This window comes from Corapipo altera, unplaced genomic scaffold (genome assembly GCF_003945725.1).
Source record: "Corapipo altera isolate COAL_440 unplaced genomic scaffold, ASM394572v1 51, whole genome shotgun sequence".
Classification (NCBI taxonomy): domain Eukaryota; kingdom Metazoa; phylum Chordata; class Aves; order Passeriformes; family Pipridae; genus Corapipo; species Corapipo altera.
The window spans coordinates 8469344-8491111 of NW_020884892.1; the positions used below are offsets into that span (position 1 = coordinate 8469344).

Below are 21768 nucleotides of genomic sequence, written 5' to 3' on the forward strand. Positions count from 1 at the left end.
CTCTGTTCCCCTGACATATCCCAGAGCACAGGAAATCCACTGAGGTTTTTAGGAGGAGAAGCCACAGTTTCAACACGTATCTATGACTGGCCTCAGGGACCTGATGGGCACAGTCACGTGTTTGCTGGCAGACAAGCGATGCGTTGCAGAAGCCAGGTGTCAGAAGTAGGGACTGTGATTTGCAGGGATAATTCCTAAGCTAAACCTACTCATAGCAAATATTAAAAAAAAATAAAAAAGCAAAAGTGGGAAACTCCAGTCACTGCCAGTGGCCCAGTGGGCCTTCTCTCACAGACCCTGCACCTCTGGGCAAGGACAGCACAGATGGACAGAGGGAGGCTAGACAGGTAGGAAATGAACCCTCCATGAGCCTGAAAGCAAACCAGCACACTGGAACTATCACAGGGCTCCACAGCACTCCTAACCCTGGCATGCTGCTCAGAGCTGCAGCCTTGAAACTTCCCACTCTTACAAATGAGATCTTTTCATTATTATTACTTTTGCAAATAGCTTAGGAAACCCTCAAAATACCATCTACTTGTTTTGCTATTTAAATGCCCTTTCGGAGTCACCTTCCCCTCTACAAAGAGCAGCTAAAACACAGAGTGTTTCCTTTCACTCTGCCACCACAGGAGCTGTTTGGAAGTCACCATCTCCCTTCTCTCCATTTATCTTGTCCCTGAGTACACAGCTCCGTGTGTACTAGATATATCATAACTGCAGAGCAGTGCTGGGGACCATCTCAGGGCCTGAGCACGGGGGTTTTTTCCCCTGGTCAGCCTCAGGCTTAAGGACACGCTGAAGCCATTTTCCATTGGGAAAGGAGACGAGCACCTCTCCCTGCTCCTGCCTGTGCAACCACTGTGGGCAGACATCACATACCACGGGATGCAAATCTGACCCCCAAGCCTACCCTGTCTACTTCCTGTGCTCAAAACCACTCTCTGGAATCCCTGAAGGTGATTCCTTAAAGCAGGGTCTGGAAGCTTTACACTGCTTTTAACTCACGGGGTATATCTCTAATTTCATTTCCACCTCTGGCAGTCAGGACTAGCACAAGGCTGATGTATGTGTCAGGAGGTCATCCAAGTGACACAATTACTCACCCAGACTCACCTGGAAAGATGCTCAGAGGTCCTCATGGTACACACAAAATACACCCTTCAGGTTAAGATTCTCACAGACAGCAAAAGGAAGGGGCTTTTGGACCTTCTTGCATAAAAAGTGGCAGAATTTCTACAGTAACAGATCAAAGCTTATTGCTACAACAGAGAGCACTACACATTACACTACTGCTGCAAAAGTTTCTTTCCTTTTGATAACATGCACCAAAAGGATGTGTTCATAAAGAAGCAACACCTACCAAGGGTGTGCTCCCTTCTGCCCTGCAGGCACATAAGGGCTGTTCCTCACCTACTCAGGAGTGCTTTCCCCAAGTGCCTTGGAAGTATTTTTAGAGCACTGATCCTGGCTCATTGAAGTCCTCTGAAATTTTGCTACTGACTCCAGCAGAAGCAAGATCAAAGAAGAAAGCTGCTCCTTCTCTGCACTCCTCCAGTATCAGAGGGATGACCTGCCCATGGCCACTCAGTGAGCTTTTACTTAATCAAAAGCCATCAGAGTAATTGAGGAAGACATTTAGTGCCGGTAGCTCAGGGTGCAGCTGCAGTGTGAGCTGCAGGTTGAGCTCTGGGTGGTGGGAGCTCGAGGCAACAGTGGGTGCCTACTCTTGGCGTAACAAAGGGCACAGAGGACCTCTGTGGAAGCCAGGTGACCAGACACTCAGATGCAGAAGGAGCCAAATACTGAGCTGGAAGAGCTCAGACTTTCACTACATAGACTTTGATCCTTTGTTTGGGGTCCCTCTTTGGGAGGCACCCAGCTCAAGCTGTTGTTATTGCACCATGATTAAATTATTTTAAGGATCCAGATGTCTGAGACTCTCCTATGAGAAACCTAGGGTCCAGCTGGTAAGGAAACCTCATCTTGATTGTGTGAGTGTAGGGAGGTAAGTGGAGTGGCTCACTGGAGCTGCCCACTCTGAAGGGGCTTTGGTCCCAGCTCAGGTAGTACAGGTCCTGGATAGTCACACAGGAAAATTTTCCTAACAGGAGAGCAAGGTCACATCAAAATGGGAATCCACTGAATGTTTTGTAACAGAGCTAAAAATAATGCAGTAGCTGTTTGCATTCATATAGTATATAATAATTAATATACAACCACTAGATACAATTACATATATAATATAAATAATATTAAACACATTTTAATCCAATATTAATAACAAACCAAAGACAATAAGTGAAAGACTATTCTCTGTCCTACTAGAGCTCAAATGTCCTCCTGTAATAGATCCTGAGCACCACGCTTCCTCCTCACCCTTCCCTACACACACTCACAGCAGCATCTGAAATGCAGCTGCCCCTGAGTGCTGCAGGGTTTGATTAATCTGTAGCAAACCTGGCTGGATTTCAGAGTGCAGCACACACAGTTACAGTCTAGTTTGAGGCACGCAAGCAGATGACCATACTTGGAGAACTGCAGACAGGAAACTTGCCAGATTGTTTATACCTGAGTCATGACTAATGCTGACAATGAAAACTGAGTCAATTCAGAGACCACGACTGTGCTCAGCACCTATGTGATGCTCTACCCTAATGCCACTACCAGCAAAATAGGGATTAAGCACACATTACCTGTGCAGATATCACAGTTGTAGTGTGTGAAACTACTGGTGATGCAAAGCACGTGACAGTCACTGCCATTGCATTTCTGGATTAGGAGACAGCAGCACATTCTGCAATACACAAGCAGACTCACAGGCCCAAATGCTCCTGGCTTTCAACATATCAACCTCCTGATTTCCAACAGACATCCCCATGAGAGAGCAGTCACTGAGAAGACAACACTACCAAAAACTACTGATGGCAGCAAAAGATAAAGGAAAGGACTGGAACAGCTGGAGATGGGAAGCTCTAGGAAAGTTCACTACAATTTTTGTCACTTCCAATCTCTTTCAATTCACCTGACTCTATTCCATCCCTTGATGTTCTTGCTTATCAGGGACACATGAAAGTAGCAATAGTTGGGACCAGCTAAAGTTGGCTTTGCTTCCACTTAAGTGTAGGGAGTGTTTAGGCAAGGGGAGGAGACCGCATGCTTTTGTAACATGGGGATTTGGGGAAGATCACTGACTTGCATGGATCCTAAACAACCACAAAAAAAGAAAGGCCCTTGGGCTTAATTATGGGGAGTCTCTGTTACTGCAGTATCTCTGAGCACTGTCAGCTTGGATCCACCCTTATACTGAGGGGTGAGGGAGTCCGATCTGCCAGAGTGCATGTCATGCCTCTCCAGACAACAAGTGAGTCCCAGATTACTGTAAACTGAAGATCTATATCGCACATTTCACTGATATGGGGAGGCTGAGTACTTGAGGCTGAGCTGAGGACCTGGCAGGTAAACTCTTTCACATCAGTCTGTGTTTGCAGTGGAGCTTTTACTTCCTCTTGTAAATCACATTTCAGCTTTTCCAGTACAACTCCAATGCACATCTACCCAAACAAAAATACAGGCACCCATCCTCTTCTTTCCCCCTGCCACTCCCTCGAAGAACCCAATTTTCCTCCTTGGGTTCAGCTTTCCAGAGCAGATCTGACTACCCAGACCTGCCACTTATCACAGCACTCAGGAGCAATAGTCATCAGGGATTTCCCCAAATCGCTCACTGCTGGGTCTGCTCCACCACACAGACTCATGGCACAGCCATCCCTCCCCAATAGCCCACTGTACACCTCTGGGCCATCTCTGCTCAGGGATGGCAGAGCTCCCAACCTTCCCTGCTCTCCCACCTGCTATACTGTCAGCATTCTGGCTATCAGCCACTCTCTCTCACTCATAACATGGGGGCATCTCTCTCAGACTCCAGCATGTAGCCCAAGCAGGATTGTTACTCTGCAGCACTTTTCTCTGTATCCTTTCCAAAATTTGGCCATGTAATGAAAATTCCAGGTAGAAGTGTTATTTCTCTGCCTGCTCACTAGAATTCCCATTTCAGTTACTTAATACACCATCTTCTGATATCCAAAAGCATCGATGCTCAGACCTCCCTACCCCTGCCACTCACCATCACCAAACTCTTCCCACCTCCTCCCAAGGAATGGCTCCACAAGCTCCCTTTGGTCAGAGTACTTGGCTCAAACCTCTCAGCCCCCTTACCCCTCTGGGGTAGCCCGATTGTGTTTGCTAAAGTAGCAGCACTCATTTCCTCCACTCAATGGCAATGCCAGCTTCATCCATCTGCTTATCAGCTTCCCCTACAACAGTCACTGCCTGTCCCTCCACGATGCCCCTCTATTATGGCAGGACCTCCTGCCATGCAGCTACTGCCTTGCAAGCCTCACGGAGATCCACATTTGCTGTGAAACCAGTCAAATATTTTTGCAGTATGTTTCAGATCGTTGTTGGTAGAAAATAGAAAGGATTCCTTCCCAGACCTCTCAGGAACCAGCAGTTGACACAAGTGGCTGCAACCATGTGCTGCTCTGTGGCTGTCACTATCCACCCAGAGACCCCCTGCTTCCATCACTTCCAACACATCCTGGGATCGCCTTTGGACTCCTTGAGGTTGATGTCAGCTAGCAGAGAGGTTTAAAAAGACATCAAAAAAATTAGCAATAAGTACAGGATGCAACTCAGAAGGATGCTTTAAAGAACTGCCTAACACAGCCATACTGTTTGCTGTATTACCACAGCAATAATATTATCACCGTCACTTTGGTCATAACAACACATCTTCAGTGTAAATAGGACGGAAAGCCTGAGTTCTCTTCTTGGCTTGCTAGAAGGATTTAGGCAAATCTTTTGCACCTTAGTTTACATGCCTGTGGACAGGATTTGCACCTCCTTCTGAGCTGTTTAATCCTCCATGCCCAGCTGCAAGAAATGTGTGGCAGAGATTAGCTGTGCTGCTTTGGACTGGGGACCTGACACTGTGTGACCAGAGCAGTGCAACAAGTGAGGACATCCTCCAGCCTGGACACTGTTATGGACCTACAGAAATTGTACAGAAGATCTTAAGTGGCAGTTCTCTTGTCCAGTTTTTCCCCATTTGAGTTTATGGCTCAGAGTTACATGGGGAGAGACAAACAACTCTTGAGTGTTACACCTGTGACCTGCCTCAAACATCTGTCCTAAAGCAGGGCAAAACATCTCTGCAGATAGTGCAGTATGTCAACTGATGCTGGAAGTGATCAGACAGCTACTACAAAACAATTGCTTAGCATATAGGCAGTTGGGGTGAAACACATCCTAATCTGTCTCTCCAGGTTTACTTTCACTTGTTTATAAGATGGGATAACAGCACTATCCCAACCTCTATGAGAGCAAGAGGATGAGCTCACCAACCTCAAGGACCTGGTGAGACACCAGGGTGATAACATGATGGAGGTACATATAGTCTCTGCAGCCTTCCCCTTCCCTCAGGAAATAAAGGCATTACCGTCCAAATGAGGTTTCAGTATAATATTAAGGAATGCAATGTGAATAGCAACAAAGTGGGCAATACTGAAGTTAATCACAGAAAATAGGAGCTGGAAGGGTGACATGAGAGCGACACATTTATTTCATTATTATATCACAGACAACATTAAGTATCCACTGAGTACCTCAAGGCAGAATTCTTGCATAAAAAGCATCCCCATTTATCAAGCATGATAGAACCTGCAACTGTTCTATAAATAAACAGTATTTACAATATTTATTTTTCTCTGGAGACTGAGTTCTCTGTTCATTTGTCTCTACTGCAGAATCCTTTGGTATCAGGGAGCAGAGGAGCTCACCTAAAAAAAGACTAGGATTTCATCCAGAGCCTGATCTGGACACAGCACCGGCCTCCTCCACAAGCTGGCAAGGAAAAAGCATCCAACCTGACAGAGAGGAAACATGAAACAAGTAAAATGGGAATGATCTCATCTGCGAGGCAAAGGTAGAAGGAATACCAGTGACAAAGCAACAATTAATAAACACCATCATATCGCTTCATCCTTAGAGAGTTGCCTTGGCACTGTACACTGAAAGAATTGACAACCTTCAATTGTGAAGAGTAACTGCAGATTTGCACTGCATTTGCTTTGTGTCTTGGAAACAAGAACACGTTTCTCACAACCAATAAATTAATGATTTTTATTTTTTTTTAATTTTTTGAAGCTGACAGATTGGAGTGGGGGACATATGACACCGACCCAACCAAAAGAGGTGACTCTGAAATACACTTCATTGCTAACCCTTTGTAGTAGTAATTGTAATGGTTCTTACTCCAGCCTGCCAAAAGCTGTTTTAATTAAATATTAAAAAGCTATTTGTTAAAATAACATTGCCATAGCAACTAGAGAAAGCTAAAATACCCTGGCGCTTCTGACTCACAGCATATTAATCAACCAGCAGCTATTATATAATGAGCACCCCCTTGGAAGCGCCAGCAGGAGCCACAGCACTGAATGCTGGAATCTAGAGCCCCCAGGCTGGTCAGTGCTCCCTGCCACACTCTGCTCTGTGTGCTTGCTGCCTGCTCCCGGCTCAGGCAGGGCTGGGTGGTTGTCCGGGCTCATCCCACAAATCACATGCCCAAATATTTTGGGGAAGCCACGCTGGAGCACTCTGGGTCAGTACGTTCCCATAGGGGCACAGAGGCAGATGGCACTGGGCAAGGGGAATTTTGGTGAGAGCATCATGGATGGTGGTTCCCCACATGCCCGCAGCAGCAAGGGGTTTAGGTGGCTCCTGCCCAGCAAGCCCTGACCACCTGCCTGTCTTGCAAATGCAGCACTTGTACCAGATCTATTTCTGTAAATTTTTTTTTTAATTATTGGAATTACTTCTTGCAGCAAGCACCTTCCTACCATCAGGCCAACTGTGCAAAACTCCAAAGGAGTGGAGATTAAACCCTGCAAGGGCAAACAAGCTCTGCTGCTCACCCAGAATAGCTTGTTTTACAGATTTAAAAACCCAAAAGAGAACAAAGAACCACAAACAACCACTCCCACATCGCATCTAAACCCTCCAGAAGATGAAAAAGCCTTTCTACACTCTGTCCATGCTCCACAAGAATGGCAACCTCATCCATAAAGCAGTCAAAGCTGGTTGACCTGTGGCTCCTGCTGGCACTCACTGCCAGTCCTTGGGAGGCTTTGCCCTGGGGACATACCTCATATTAAGAGGCAGTGGAATATCTCCTATTGCCTTTCCATGCTGGACCATCACCACGTGGTCTGCAACGATGGGAGCAGCTGCAGGAGAGTTCGGTAGTTGAGGTCCAGAGCAATGTTGGCTTAGGGAAAGAGTACTGGGAGACAGAAGTGCAGCTGTGTTGCTCAGATGGAGTTGGGAATCACCTTCCTCCCCCTAAATGACTCAATTTTTTGCTTTAAGTCCCCTTCCTCTTTTTTTCCAATGGAAAATAAATACCTAACCACGTAGTTATTAACCAAAAGGAACGTGATTAATATTACAGCATTTGTATGCCAGCTTCACTTTCCTGCTGCTTTGTTTGGGTGTCACAGGCTGTGACTATGACAACCACAAGCAGTTATTGGACTGATGTCATTTGTGACATCATACTTCATGGAAAAGAAAAGGAGGAAGAGACACTATCAAAAATAAGAACGGAACAAAACCTGCTTTTGCCTCTTCAGGCACCATCAGCTCCTGTCTACAGAGCCAGATCCCAAAGGACCACCACACTGGGGCTGCAGGAGAGCCAGGCAGCAGCAACCCTGTTTGTACCAAAACCTGGGCAGCACTCAGCTCTTGGTAAAACCTGCCCTCTTTCCCCCCCCTCAGCTGAGATATGAACTGCAAATCTGCAGTTACATGGAAGAAATCTCCTCATCCCTTCTCAGCTGGGAACTGCAATGGAGGCTTTTGGCTAAGCCTCATCTCTCCTGACTAAGTTTCTCCTGCTCTCCAACCAACTTCTCCTCCACATCTCTATTCTTCAGTTGTAACAGTATTCCTCCCCCCTTTTAAAAATAAAACACAGTCTGTCCAACATTTCCAGACAGTCAGCTGACTGAACATGGGGAGAATGTGCATGGATTTTGTGGGGAGTGCACTGTTTGGAGTGGTGGCTTTTATGGAGTGGTGGCTTTTATGGTGTCAAGTGCAAGTGATGGTTTCAGTATTCGAGGGTTGCTGCAGCTGCTGCCCAATCCCTTGCCCCACATAAGAGCAAGGAGGCAGTGCCACTGCTGCATTTTGTAAAGCTGTTTCTGTGCGTAGCACTGGCACTCCTAGGATGCACTGCTGTCATTTTCTTTGCAGAAAATGTTTGCAAATTCACTGCTCAAGCTCCAAATTATAAAAATAACCCCAAACCCATCTAAATCTTATCTGATAAAGAATAATTCACTGCAACAAGTGCGTCCTTTACAGTTATACATCCAAAAGCCTTGACATAAATGAGTTAATTTTTCCAAGTTAGTTTTCCCCAAATTTTCCCAACACATAAAAGCGCTTCTCTGTCCTCCCTGCTCTCCTGCCAGACCTGCTATGCCTCTGCAGTCCAACGCTGCAGCCTGCCCTGGGCATTCCCTGATCTGCAGCTACCTCACCAACTTGTCCTCACACAGAGACCTGGGGTCAGAGAGCCACCACACCACCATGGTACAGCTGAGGATGCTTCTCCTTGAGCACATACAACCTGAAGGGAACCCTCCCCTGCATCCTCCCAGGGCTTGATCCTCCACCAACAGATGGCTCTGCCTTGGACTGCTCTGAGAACAAAACTTCATCAGGGGAATCCTGCCCACAAAAAAAGTGGGCATTGCTCTTAAATAGCAAAACAGAGATGCTGCCTTACAAAGGGAAGGTGAATTAAAGCCTAACAGATGAAGCAACCACCACTCACAGTTTGCTCATCAGTGTTCCAAGCGCACCAGAAGTGGCAGGAGCTTCCCAAACCAACACCATCTCTGACTGCTCATAATACATGTCAGCTCTTGGTTTAGGTCCCCTCTGAACGGGTGTCAGTCAAGGCCATCCTAAGCCACTGTTGCATCCCAGACTGCCATCCGTTGCAGGGGACAGCACCTCTGGGAGCAGCTGCTGGCAAGCTCCACCTTTGGGTACCAGCAGGCAAACAGAAAAAAGGAGATGGCAAAGAAGCCTCCTTTTCTTTCTCTCCTTCCATCAAATCTCTCACTGAACACCTGATCCTGAAATATTGTGCAGGGCAATACTGCAAGAAGATGCAGAGAGCAGATGTAGAGGAACTGAATTCTTCCAGCTCTGGTTTCTCCTTGAGCTTCTGAGCAAGAAGCCAGCATCACCCTGCTGCAGCCATCTCATGCTCCCCAGTTCCTCACACAGGCTTCTGTCGTGCAGCCAGGGTGGGAGAAGACAGGTAAATGAAACTTAGAAGTCTCCTTTCATTCCTGAGCTGCAACTACATCTTGCTGCAATAATTTCAGAGCCATCTGAGACCATACATACCTGGGCAGCATCCAAGCAGGCTGCTCTTGTTTTCTCTCTCATCCTCTTAACACAACTACAATATGTCAGAGGCACGTGGACTACATGCCTCCCTCAACATTGCTGCTTTGCTTTGACTTAAAAACACAGACAACATTTACCTGGGACCAGCAGCCCTCCTTTGAAGGGCAGGAGCAGATTCCCACATTTATTCTCTTTGTGGAAGCAACCACCACAGGGGTGCATTAGGGATGTAGATTTAGATTCATTAGGACCACAGAAATGCTTCCCAAATTTCAACACTGCCTACCTAACAGAAAAACAAAATTTTATTTTTGAGATGAGCAAAGAGCACTTCTCATGAGTGGATATACTTTGAGAGACACAATACGTACACATGGCATCTTTCTGCTGAACTTTCTTCGCTTTAATCAGTATTTACTCTTCCCATCACTCTGAAGCCAACACATCTGTTAATAACAGGCCAGAGCCCATCCTGTGCAATGTTTTGTAAGCGACTGACAAAAAATAAACCCCACAGCTCAATTAGCAGGCCTTATGTGACAGTCACTAAGGAGTTAGGAGAAAACATACATGATTCAAAGGAAGAATATAAACCATGGACCACTTTACTGAGGGATGATCAATACAAAACACTGTCATCACTTCACATCCCTTTTCTCCCAGCAACTGCACTGACTGCCAGGATCCTTCACAAAAGACTGAAAGTAGGATTCTTTTTTCTTTTTTTTTTGCTTACTAATTCCTGAATGCTTGTTAAGTGTTTATTAAGAAATTTGTACCACATCTTTACCAAACATGGATTGACTTAGTTTCTCTCCTGTTAACAAAACACAGCCCTTTCTTTTTTCAGGCTGATTTCAATTTGGGGTTTTATTCTGTTCTAACCCAAATAGATTTTGTTGTTGTAACAGAAGACAGGCTGTAAGCCACTGAAATAAAAATGGAAACAAAACTCCACTGATTTCCAAGTAACCATGAATTTCCATCACCATAGAACAGGGTAAAAATGGGATGGGAGTTAATCTGATTTTAAAAACTTCAAAAATACCCCTTATTCAACCCCTCTACTAAGAAATTTACTTACAAGAAAAGCAATTACTTACAGAAAGCAATGAAGCCCCGAACAATAGCATCCAAACCCTCAGTCCAAATTTCTGCCCTGTTATTCAGCCTCACATCAGATGAGAGAAGCTGCCCCAGGAGCCCATACTGCACCAGGCAGACAATCAGAACTCCAACCAAGGTTTCCTGAGTAGGGTCTAATGTAGCCCTGTCTGGTCCACCTGCAGAACTGCAAATAAGCCACAGCTGATGCAAAATCACAGCTCAAACCCTTTAGCAATGCACAGAAAAAGGTCATAGTGCAGATGCTTCTTAAATTTTCCCCTTTTTTTGGGGGGAGGGGTTTATATATATGTAAAAGCTCCTGGCCAAGCTGCTTTAGAACAAGTGTGCAGGTATCTCCTGTGGTATAAAACTTCCTTTGAAGCTATTTTATCACATCAGGAAAGAGCCAAATATTGGATAGTTTTCCATTTTGATGACAGGGCTGGGGTGTTGTGCACACAAAAACAACCTCACAGCCAATCTGTGCTCTTCTTTACTTTCAAAACACACAAGCACCCTCAAATCTTCACCAAGACTGTGTCTTTCAATGGCTTAGAAACAACAAACAAGGTTCAGATGGTGCTAATGGTCCATTCTGCTGACCATATTCTCAGTTAAATGCATTCATGTGGTTCATATCGGCAGTGAGATAATTATTCAGCCTATGTGGTAATACAATGCTGACTTTATTTTGTGGGTTGCAAAGAGGTGCCAAAGGCACTCAACTGGTTCCAAAAGACTGGATTTGCTTGCTGTAAACATTTCTTGAAGTGTCTTTAAAAGAAAAAAAAATTAAAATATTCTCCTTCTGTTTGGGCAAGCTTGAATTTCCCACGTAAAGAAAAACAGGAAAAAAAAAGCTACTCACTCACAGCACTGGATTTCTTACATCCTGGGTATCTCAGTTCTTAATACTTCTTTGAAGGTAAGCAGTACTTCTGACACCTACAAAAGAGGGAAAAGCCATGTAAGTCAAGGAGAAAAGTAAAAGAGGAGAAAATAGCAGCTATCCCTTCCACTGTATGACTGTCGATTTAGCTTTTTCACCAGTAACCAGGAATGTTGACAGGAATTCCAGCAATTCTCTTTTCCACTAACCACCACTGACAAGCAGAATTTCAAAGACTTGGTCCTCCAGCCCTTTTACAGTAACATGATGAACCTTGGGGCCCTCTTGGGGAAAAAAAACATCCACATTTCTTAGGCCAAGCAGACAGTGGAGAGCACTCACACGCTGATGTCCTAAGATACCACTGCTGCGGTTTGCACTGGAAATACCCACAAAACATCTGCTGCAGCTGACACGTACCAGAACAAACTCTTTGGCTATTGGGAACTTAACAAAATGCCATCAAAACTGTCCTTCTCCTCCTTAAAGGGACTCACCTGCTCTGTCCCAAAGCTAAAGTTGTCTTTCCTCATTTTTACTTTTTTTTTCCTCCTAAAAGAACAGGAGAGGAAGGTTTAGCTTCAGCAGCTGCAAGAGCAGAACTGACAGAAAAAATTCCCCTTTGGCAGTGGCTGTATACACACCTGAAAAACACTGTGCCTGAGGGTCTGCAAGAACTGGTAAAGAGATAACAAAATGGTCATGGGACTGTTCTGAGCACAAGAGACACAAGCAGCAAACCACTCTGCTAGCCCCCCAAGAAAAGAGGCAGAAACTTATTGATTGCTTCAGCAGCACTGTGAGCACAACTTGCATTTTCAGTTCAAGCTTTTCAAACTCAGTATTTGAGTTTGAAGCTCCAGACTCTGTTATCTGGCTAGAGGAAGGTCAGCTGCCAAACTCGAAAGAAATCCCTTGGAGTCTTTTGCTCCTTCCCAGCAGGTTAGGTTGGTATTTTTCTGGGTCTTTTCAAAGGAAGATATGACTTGATTTCCTGAAAGAGTATATTGGCTACTGGAGGAGCTGGGAACCCAGAAGCTATTACACAATCATAACCAATTTTTAAGAGCTTAGACTAGAAAAAGCTGCATGTTTATTCATAGATTAAAGGGAAGCTGCTTCCCGCTATCTCAGAGTAAGGCAAAAAAAAGCTACTTTCACTGAATTGTAAAAGAAATAAACACAAGGGATAGCTGCAGATTTTGTGCTCTTTACACCTCCACCACTTTTGGACTCTTGCAGGCAACTTTCTGCTGCTCTTTCTCCCTCTTTTGGGTCAAATTCTCCATTCTCACATGGTAGGCTGCAAGCTTAGCATGAAGCTGTTTCTGTATTTAATGGGTTTAGTCTGGTTATCTTTACAGCAAAACTGGTATCTGAAATTCTGCTTTTTCAGTGCTGTGTCCAACACATAGAAGTGATCCTACAACCTGCCAACAGAATTAAAACCACCCCATGAGTAAAACACTTTCAAAGAACAACAAAATCACCTACAGTGCAACACAGGTCCCTATCCTTCCCCTGATCTCAAACCTCTGCTTAGAAAGTTAATCAAAATAAATATGTATGTATGGAGCTGTTGCTTCTTAGGACTGTATAATGAGCCTCACAAATTTTGGTGCTTTTCCTAAAGACCCAGCTGGTGAAGCTTCTGCAAGGATCTCCACTTTTGGAAACATAAAGCAGGAAGAAATCTCCAGAGTTATTAAATCCAATCCCTTGCCGTTGTACTCTTACCGCACGATCCTCTTCAGAAAGTATGCAAAAAGTTTCTGCCCCTCGTGGCTATGAGAATATGATTTGAGTTTAATATAACAGCTCAGAAACAAGTTGGTAATATATGTATATAAATATATATACATACATATTTCAGATCTTTCAAGCTATTTCACAGTTCTGGGAGATCTGCTACTGCTTTTGAATGCCTGGAGTTAGGCAATGGTGCAATGACGGAGTCACAAACATGTTTCATATAGAAACACTGAATTTTTTTCAACAGTTAGATAGTCACTGACAAAAACCTTGCCTGAGTTTGTTTGTCTTGAGCAGCAGCTCTTGAGCAGCCTCCTGTTGGGGGCATGCTTATTCCAAGCCAGCACAAGGCAGGAAAAGCAGCTCTCCTTGACATGAGAGCATCACAATGCCGGGATTGGGCAAATTCAGACCAGACCTCTGTACTGCACAGGAGGGCATTCACACGCAGGCATCATGATCTCACCTACACGAGCTGTGCCACACAAACACCTCACAGTAATGGACAAGAGCTGGGGAGATCTGTATCTGCTGGCTCCCATGTGGTGTCACGGTGAGTACACATACAGAACAGGTAATGGTGGTTTGTGATTTACCACCCACCTCCTGGTTCACAGGAATTGCCTGTTTGTTTGTTTATGTGGTCCACAGCACGCAGTGAATGATTCCAGCTACCCCAGCCATCCTTCATTCTCTGCACCCCGAGCAGGAGACTCAGCCACCAGCTGCTTCATTATTCTAGATGCTTTCAAAAAAAAGTAACATCTCATGGCAAAACAAAATAAAATAAACAAAAAGGCTTTTAAAACACTTGATAAACACCAGCACTCCACGTGGTTTCTGCAACCCAGACACTACAGCACTAACCACCTGAAAATGGGATTAGTTTGCTTTGTTCACCATGAAATTTCTCACAAAAAATGAGATTGTTGAGATATCTTTAGTGAGCTAAAATGTAAATGTTGAGCTGCTGTTACAGCATGGAAGAGAAATAATGGTACTTTTTAGATGCTTGACAGAAAAGTTCCTTAGAGACTCCCTCAACCTACAGAAATGATCAATTTTGCAAAAGAACATTTTACAGAGAGAAATGGAGTTGGGAGCCCTGAAAGCACTTGCTTTTCCCAGCTGCGCTCGAGATGAAGGAAAATAAAACCCACACTCCTCCTGACCTCTTTTCCTGAAAGATGCCAGCTCGGTGGTCTAAACCCTGGGGCCAGCTGAAAGCATTGCCATGGAGCAGGTCATGCCAGCCCTCCATGGCCCCACCAGGCTTTGGTGCTTCCCCCCAGCACTGCTGGTGTGCTGGTGATCCATCACCACGGCTTGACTGCCCTGATGTCCAAAATCTGTGGTACAGGCAATAGGTCAGGACAAACTTCCTTCATGAACCTAATGGGCCCAGGGTTGTTGCTATCCTCTGCTGCTGGCTCAGTGAGGCAGGAATAGCCAAGGCCGGGATGCAGAGTGAGGCACTGGCAGCCACCCATCATGTCCGTGCTCTTCACCCCCCAGCATTTGTTTTGTACCAGGCATTTATTAACTTTTCAGTGCAGCTTATACCTCTATTTCCCTAAAAACTACCATGATCAAAATTACCACCTTAGCAATCTGAATTACTTCTAACAGCAGACTAGAAATGCTTTCTATCGAATTAAATATGCACAGCTGTGTCAGAAATGGGGGGTTTGCAGCCTCTCGATTGCAGACTGTTATTACAGCATGATTAGCAGATACAAACGTTCCTGAAAGTCGTCTTGTCTCCACAGGCTGAAAATCCCAGTTATCTCAACAGATCCCAAGAGCCCCAACAGCTCCCGGCTGCTGGTCCAGTCCTCATTAAACATTTATCAAACCTGGCAGACTGCAGAGCAATGGAGCATCATGCTCACGAGCATCCTTATCTTCAATACCTTTTCACAAAGCTAATAAAATTAACCCATCCTTGCCCCCATCCCTACAACAGACACCTAAAATAACAATTTAAAGTTTCCATCAAACACCTAGTGAAAAAGCCACTAAAAACCCCTTAGTGCTCTGAGGTCTCTGCATAAGTGCACACACACTGTGCAGAGATGCTCAGAGAGGCCATGGGATAATCCCTCCCACCTCTCCATCCCCAGCGGTCTTATCCCTGTGCCACTTGGCATTCAGCTGCCTTTCTCCAGCCTTTTGAACAAAGCTGAAACAGAGATGGGTATTTCCACATCACAGCAGCTACTGCTGGCAGCCCCTGAGCTCCCCAGGAAAACCTGGCGCTGACCTGGAAAACACAGAGTAGAAGGCTCCTGCCAAGGGTTGTCTTCTCCACCTCGGCAGGGTGACAATCACTCTCAAAAGGTCTTAATCCACACTGTATCATTTGCAAGTATCTGTGAGCAGAAGCTGTCCCATAGAGTCATTCCAAGGCCATACCATGCTGCAGTTTCCCAGCCTTTCCTTCCTCTAGGTAAACTTCTATTATCTACAGGAATGGGCCAAACTCCTCTTTGCAATGCCTTCTTAATATTACCAGCTGCTTTTGGAAATATTCAGAAGCATAAAAATAAGCAAAGAGCAAGTAATAGCAAAATAAGAGTACAAAAGAGCAAAAAGCGAATAAGCTATCTTCTAAAAAAACTAAAGGAAAAAACTTCATAGGTTTAGGCCCATTTTCAGCATGCAGCACTGTCACAGAAACTACTGTCCCTCTCTTAGAGCTTTAGAAGATTTCAGAAAACATGCTGGAAGCCTGGGCAGCTATCGAGGCCACCTTTGCCTGACTGGCACCCCCAGGGGATTGCTCCAACCTCTTGGTCACAGGCTGCTCAGGTAAGCAGCTTTTACCTTGAAGCTGGTAAGAAGTGGTTTGGCTGCCAGCAACAGCTGCAGTTGGCTTCAGCTGCAAGGTGAAACGGGCTAGCGAGGGTCCTGGCCTGACTTCCCTGGCACTGGACAGACAGATGGAGAGTGACTCTGCCACTTCTCATCTCAGTGCTCTCTTAAAACATATGCAAACAAATAATAACATTAACTCCATGGCCCAGCACAGGGGGATGATCCCCCACGTCTTCACTGAGGTCCTACAGCCTTTCTGCACCTCACTTTCCATTGTTAAGTCAGTTCATCAGGAACCAGAGCACTGACTCAGAATGAAAGAGAATGGGAAAGCATCGCTCCAAGCAGATTATATTTACTTTTCAACACATCCCCCAGTTGCAGATGTCAGCACAGAGAAAGGTATATTACTTTTTTTCCTATCTCCTTAACTGTTCCTAACTTCCTTCAACAAATCAAAGTGTTTTCTTGAAGGGTGAGAAATCTCAGTCTCATATACTATTTTAAATTGGCAGCCAGAAGAATATTTGACCGCATAAGAAAATTCAACCAGAACAGACAGTGATGTCCTGTAGGATTCTGATGAACAGAAAGTTCATTATTAATTTATTTGGCCTTTAGTAAAGTTAAACTATTTCACATTATTTCTCTTAAACCTTGTATTTCAGACTGTCATCCTCTGGTTAGTTACCTACTTGGCCATAGTAATAAATGTGCTGGAAAACAGTTGTCAGACCCTCCTCTGCCAGAACCATGATTGGTAACTGTTTTCCAACACCATGATTGCTGCACTGTTGTTGGACACTTTTGCTGCCCAACATACGTACAGCAATAACTTTTATTTTATTTTGAAGAACCAAGATGTGGACTGTTAACCTGCTAATTAATTTTCAACACCACGGGATGTCCTCTTACAGAGTCATAGAATCATTTAGGTTGGAAAAAACCTTTACGATTGAGTCCAATCCTTAACTCAGCACTGCCAAGTCCACCACTAAACCACATCCCTAAGTGCCACATCTACACATCTTTTAAATATCTCCAGGGATGGTGGTTCCAGCACTTCCATGGGCAGCCTGTTCCAGTGCCTGACCACCCCTTCTGTGAAAATCTTTTCCTAATATCCAATCTAAACGTCCCCTTGGTGCAACCTTAGGTCATTTTCTCTTGTTCTGTCACTTCTACCTGGGAAAAGAGACTGACCGCCCAGCTACAACCTCCTTTCAGTTAGCTGTAGAGTGATAAGGTCTCTCCTGAGCCTCCTTTTCTCCAGACTAAATAACCCCAGTTCCCTCACCTGTTCCTTATAAGATTTGTGCTCCAGACCCTTCACCAGCCCCACTGCCCTTCTCTAGACACACTCCAGCACCTCAATGTCTTTCTTGTAGTGAGGGGCCCAAAACTGGACGCAGGATTTGAGGTGCAGCCTCATCAGTGCTGAGTACGGGGGGACAATCACTGCCCTGGTCCCGCTGGTCACTATTTCTGATACAGTCCAGGATGTCAATGGCCTTCTTGGCCACATGGGCACACACTGGCTCATGTTCTTGGCTGTTGACCACCACCTCCCCCGTCCTTTTCCTCTGGGCAGCTTTCCAGCCAGTCCTCCCCAAGCCTGTAATGTTGCAGTCCCTGTGTTCAGATTCATCCAGGTGTCAGACAAGTTTGCTGGAGAGACGTGGTGTAAGCTGTACACTAAGGACACAGCCAAGAAATCACATGCTCCTTCCTCTATCCACTAAATATCTGGGCCCATAACAACAGCAGTGCTATAGTGGAAAAGACCAAAAGAGAGAAGTGAAGTGAACACAATACAAAAACATGCTACCCCACATCAGTCCAAATGCATGTGTCAATTTGGAAAGGACAGGAGTCATCCTTTGAGACTGTCACCAAGAGCAGGCAGGTAGGAAAAGTGTTGTGAGAGCAGCCCATCAGCACAATTTCACATATGGACGATGCTGGAATGCAACCAGAAACATCACCAGCTATTTTCACTGCTTAGATCCACTGTCAGAGTGACACAATTCAAGGCCTCCCAGTACGACTGTTAGGTTTGGCCTGGTCTCTCCAGTTTCAGCCTGATTTCCTCACCACATGACACAGCCCAACAGCAGTCACTCTTTTCTCCTGCTCTTAATTCACTCCCTCTTTTGTTTCTCTCCACCCTCAAGCTGAAAAGAAAAATGAAACAAACAACTTAAAAAGGAAAAAAGCAAAACTGATCAAGACCAGACAATGACTATATTTTGCTCCCACAAAAATAAATACAAGGGGAAGGGGTTTCCCTTTGCTGGCTGTTTAGACCATTCCTACTTTTCGCTGTAAGCACCAATGTGTTTGCAAATTCCTGCCAAACACAGCAGCCATCAGTATAAAAGCGGTAAAATAAAGAAATGAGCACAGGGTGTAAACATAAAAAAAGAAATCACTTTGCTCCTCTCAGATAATTGTATTTATGCTTCATTCGCTCATGAAGACCAGCACCGTTACGTCTCATCGAGTCTCTTACTTTCACTAAGAGCATCCCTGTGCCTTATCTGGATAGTTCAGTGAGATGCACCTGGGTCAGCAGCCCCACATATTTGGGCCTTGTGACCTATTTTCAGGTACACATAACTACAGAGTCACAAACAGGCCATAGGAAAGGCTGCCTTGTATGTTGTTATACGTTCCTGCTCGGTGCTGAGCTTCAGCTGCTCTCCTTACTGCAAACTCCTGGAGCTCCAGTTTGACTGGAGCATCTCCCGGGGCACATTCCTGCCTGCTGCACTTCTCCACCCTGCACAGCCCCAGACCTGTCTCTTCAGTCCCCCCATGCTCCAGCAAATGGAGACAAAGGGGGAAAGCCTGCACACATCAAGCACTTAAAAAAAGGGTTCAGTCCCAAGGACTGGGAAAGCTTGTGGAAATCCCCACAAAGCAGTTGTTTTTGAGTTCTTTCCTCTTTATCCTAGAGATAGGCAGCACAGCCTGGGCACTGTATCTGCTTATTCTACTCAGAATCAGTAACTCTGGGCCCATCCTTCCCCTCCAGCTAGACTTTAAGGCCAAGAATACAAAGGGATGGAATGAAACTCTCCTACAGCCTGCCAGTCTTTCAGTCCCACAAATCTGTCCTATTGATTTATCACCTTCACTGCACCAATGCCTGCATTGAACACTGATTTATTATGTCCTGGTCCACAGCCCTAAACAGCCTGGGATGTTTTTGGAAGCCAAAGCAACAGAGGTTCAGATACTCAATGTGTGATTCCTGCAGATCTAAGTTCTGTATTGGAATCAAATTAAAATTTGGTTCCTCCTTAGTTTGAGAGGTGGGCCCATGGGAATTCTCATGAGGTGCTGCACTTGGGTTGGGGAAACCCCCAGTCCAGGTTGGGGGATGAACAGAACAAGAGCAGCCCTGCTGAGAGGGACTTGGGAGTGCTGGCAATGAGCTGGCAATGTGAGCTTGAAGCCCAGAAAGCCAAACATGCATTACCAGCAGGCCAAGGGAAGTGATTCTGCCCCTCTACTGTGCTCATGAAATCCCATCTGGAGTGCTGCATCCAGCTCTGGGGTCCCCAAGGAAGGGCACTGCCCTGTTGGAGCGAGTCCAGAGGAGGCCACAAAGATGATCAGAGGGATGGAGCATCTCTCCTATAAGGAAAGGATGAGTGAATTGGGGTTGTTCTGGAAAAGAGAAAGCTTCAGGGTGACCTAATTGTGGCCTTCCAGTACCTGAAGGGAACTTACAGAAAAGATGGGGCAAGACTATTTAGAAGGGCATGTAGTGGCAGGACAAGGGCGAATGGCTTCAAACTGAAAGAGATTGGGTTTAGATTAGATATAATGAAGAAATTCTTTATTGTGGGGGTGATGAGGCACTGGAACAGGTTGCCTAGAGAACTTGTGGATGCCCCATCCCTGGAAGTATTCAAGGTCAGGTTGGATAGGTCTCTGAGCAGCCTGGTCTAGTGGGAGGTGTCCAGGCCCATGGCAGGGGGGTTGGAACTAGATGACCTTTAAGGTTCCTTCCAACCCAAACCGTTCTATGATTCTACTGGAAAACATCTGGAGCAGTAGATACTTTTCACAGCTTTCTATCTGATTCAGGATCTAGGACATGATTACATTTCTGAGAGAGAACCCTGCTACTACTTGGATACACCTTTGCCACTCACTCCAGGAGCAGGTTTGAACAAAGGAAGATAATATGCAATTCACACCCCACTGTGAAGAGCTGTTCAGGAGAAATGCACTTTCACCTTTTAAAAATCGGACAAAATCAGATTTCATACAAAATTTATCTTATCTTTCCACATAACCAGCAATATGACATTAAATTTCTTCTGTCTCGTGGTATATTTAATGAGGGGGAAAAAACGTACAAGTGCACACCCCTTTCTCCAGTGCTCCTTGTTATTCTTCCAGAACAATTCTTCAAAGCTGCTGAGATCACTGTATGTTACCTCCTTTTTGAAGGATCAGATACATTGCATCAAAAAGCATGTAGGAAAAGTTCTAGGGCATGAAACCAATTTTTGCGCACTTTTATCTGGGTCAGCTTTTCTATTGATTCTGCAAATACCATATCATTTTTTTAAAGTTAAGGTTTTTTTAGTTTAAAAATAAGAAAAGGAGAACATCAGAACTTAATTCAAACATCCATCTGAGCCAAGGATTAGTTTTGCTGGGTGACTCCAAATCAAAAAGGTAGATTTTTTTTTAATAATAAAGTCCAACTAACAGTGAAAGAGCATCGGATTGATTTCTAAATTCAGTAAATGCCCTCTTCCCATACTGCTTCTGTTTTCATTAATACTATTTAACTTCTTTGCTTCTAGGTGCACAAAACTTAATGAGACAAACACTCACTCATGGTTTACCAATAATTCATCCCTTCCTTTCTCTGCCCCTCTGACAAGTCTTCCTCCATGGTTATGAACTATTTGGCACAGCCCCCAGCTTTGCTTTATGTTGTTTCATCAACCCGATGTGTGTCTTGAGGTGCTCTGAAATAGAAATAATAAGTAAGAACTGGCCTCGGGTGACAAAAAGAGCGGATCCTATTTTGGGAGGAGATGACTTGCTGAAGACATCTTGAAGGTCTTGTATCAACTTCATCTGTACATGCATGGGAAATGGAGAAGGGACACTTCTAGGAGGATGCCTACGAACAGTTGACAGATTACAGTAAGAGAGACTCCCAAAATTTGCTTGCAACTTCAGATGACAGCAGAAACAAATAAATAAAGTAGTTGGGAATTCTAATTAAGTTTTAGTGAAAATAAAGAGCTAATGAATGGCTTTCAAGTGCTTTTCCAGAATGGAATGCTTTTACTTTTGAGAGATGCTTTTTGCGTATTTTGGTGGTCGTGTGATGCTAGGAACAACAATGTCCAAGAGCCTGATTATCAAGTCTGCTTCTGCTGGAAGCCTGGTGCCTGCTTTGACAAGACCTCATTTCACAAGGATCTGGGTGTGCAGTGAGCAGAGCACATGCACTTCCAAATCAGAGCTCAAGAAGGATCTGAATAAGCCCAGCGTTTCTTTCCTGGCTCTGGGATGCCTGTCTGGCATGCTCAAAACCCAGAGAATTGTCTGGACAGATCCATCAACCTTTTTACATTCCCTTTTCTCAGCGTGGAGAGCTGGGATGGAAAGATGAGTAATGGTTTCCATCACACCCTCTGTGTGACACAAACAAACCCCCCAGCCTAACAGAT

General features: G+C 44.9%; 1 protein-coding gene across 5 annotated transcripts in view; it reads right to left on the reverse strand.

Moving 5' to 3' along the window:
• Positions 1-21768, reverse strand: part of ZHX2 (zinc fingers and homeoboxes 2) — a 75940-nt gene that overhangs the window by 32467 nt on the left and 21705 nt on the right. The window contains exons 1-3 of one of the 5 annotated variants that reach the window (XM_027645732.1): positions 13844-13985; positions 11472-11544; positions 10596-10783 (exon numbers count right to left, since the gene is read on the reverse strand). The gene's annotated coding sequence lies outside the window, so the exon portion shown is untranslated. Of the gene's footprint in view, positions 1-5840; positions 5928-7145; positions 7472-10595; positions 10784-11471; positions 11545-11908; positions 11931-13843; positions 13986-21768 lie in introns of those variants that run through there. The other 4 variants (XM_027645735.1, XM_027645731.1, XM_027645736.1 and 1 more) reach the window with 4 other exon arrangements.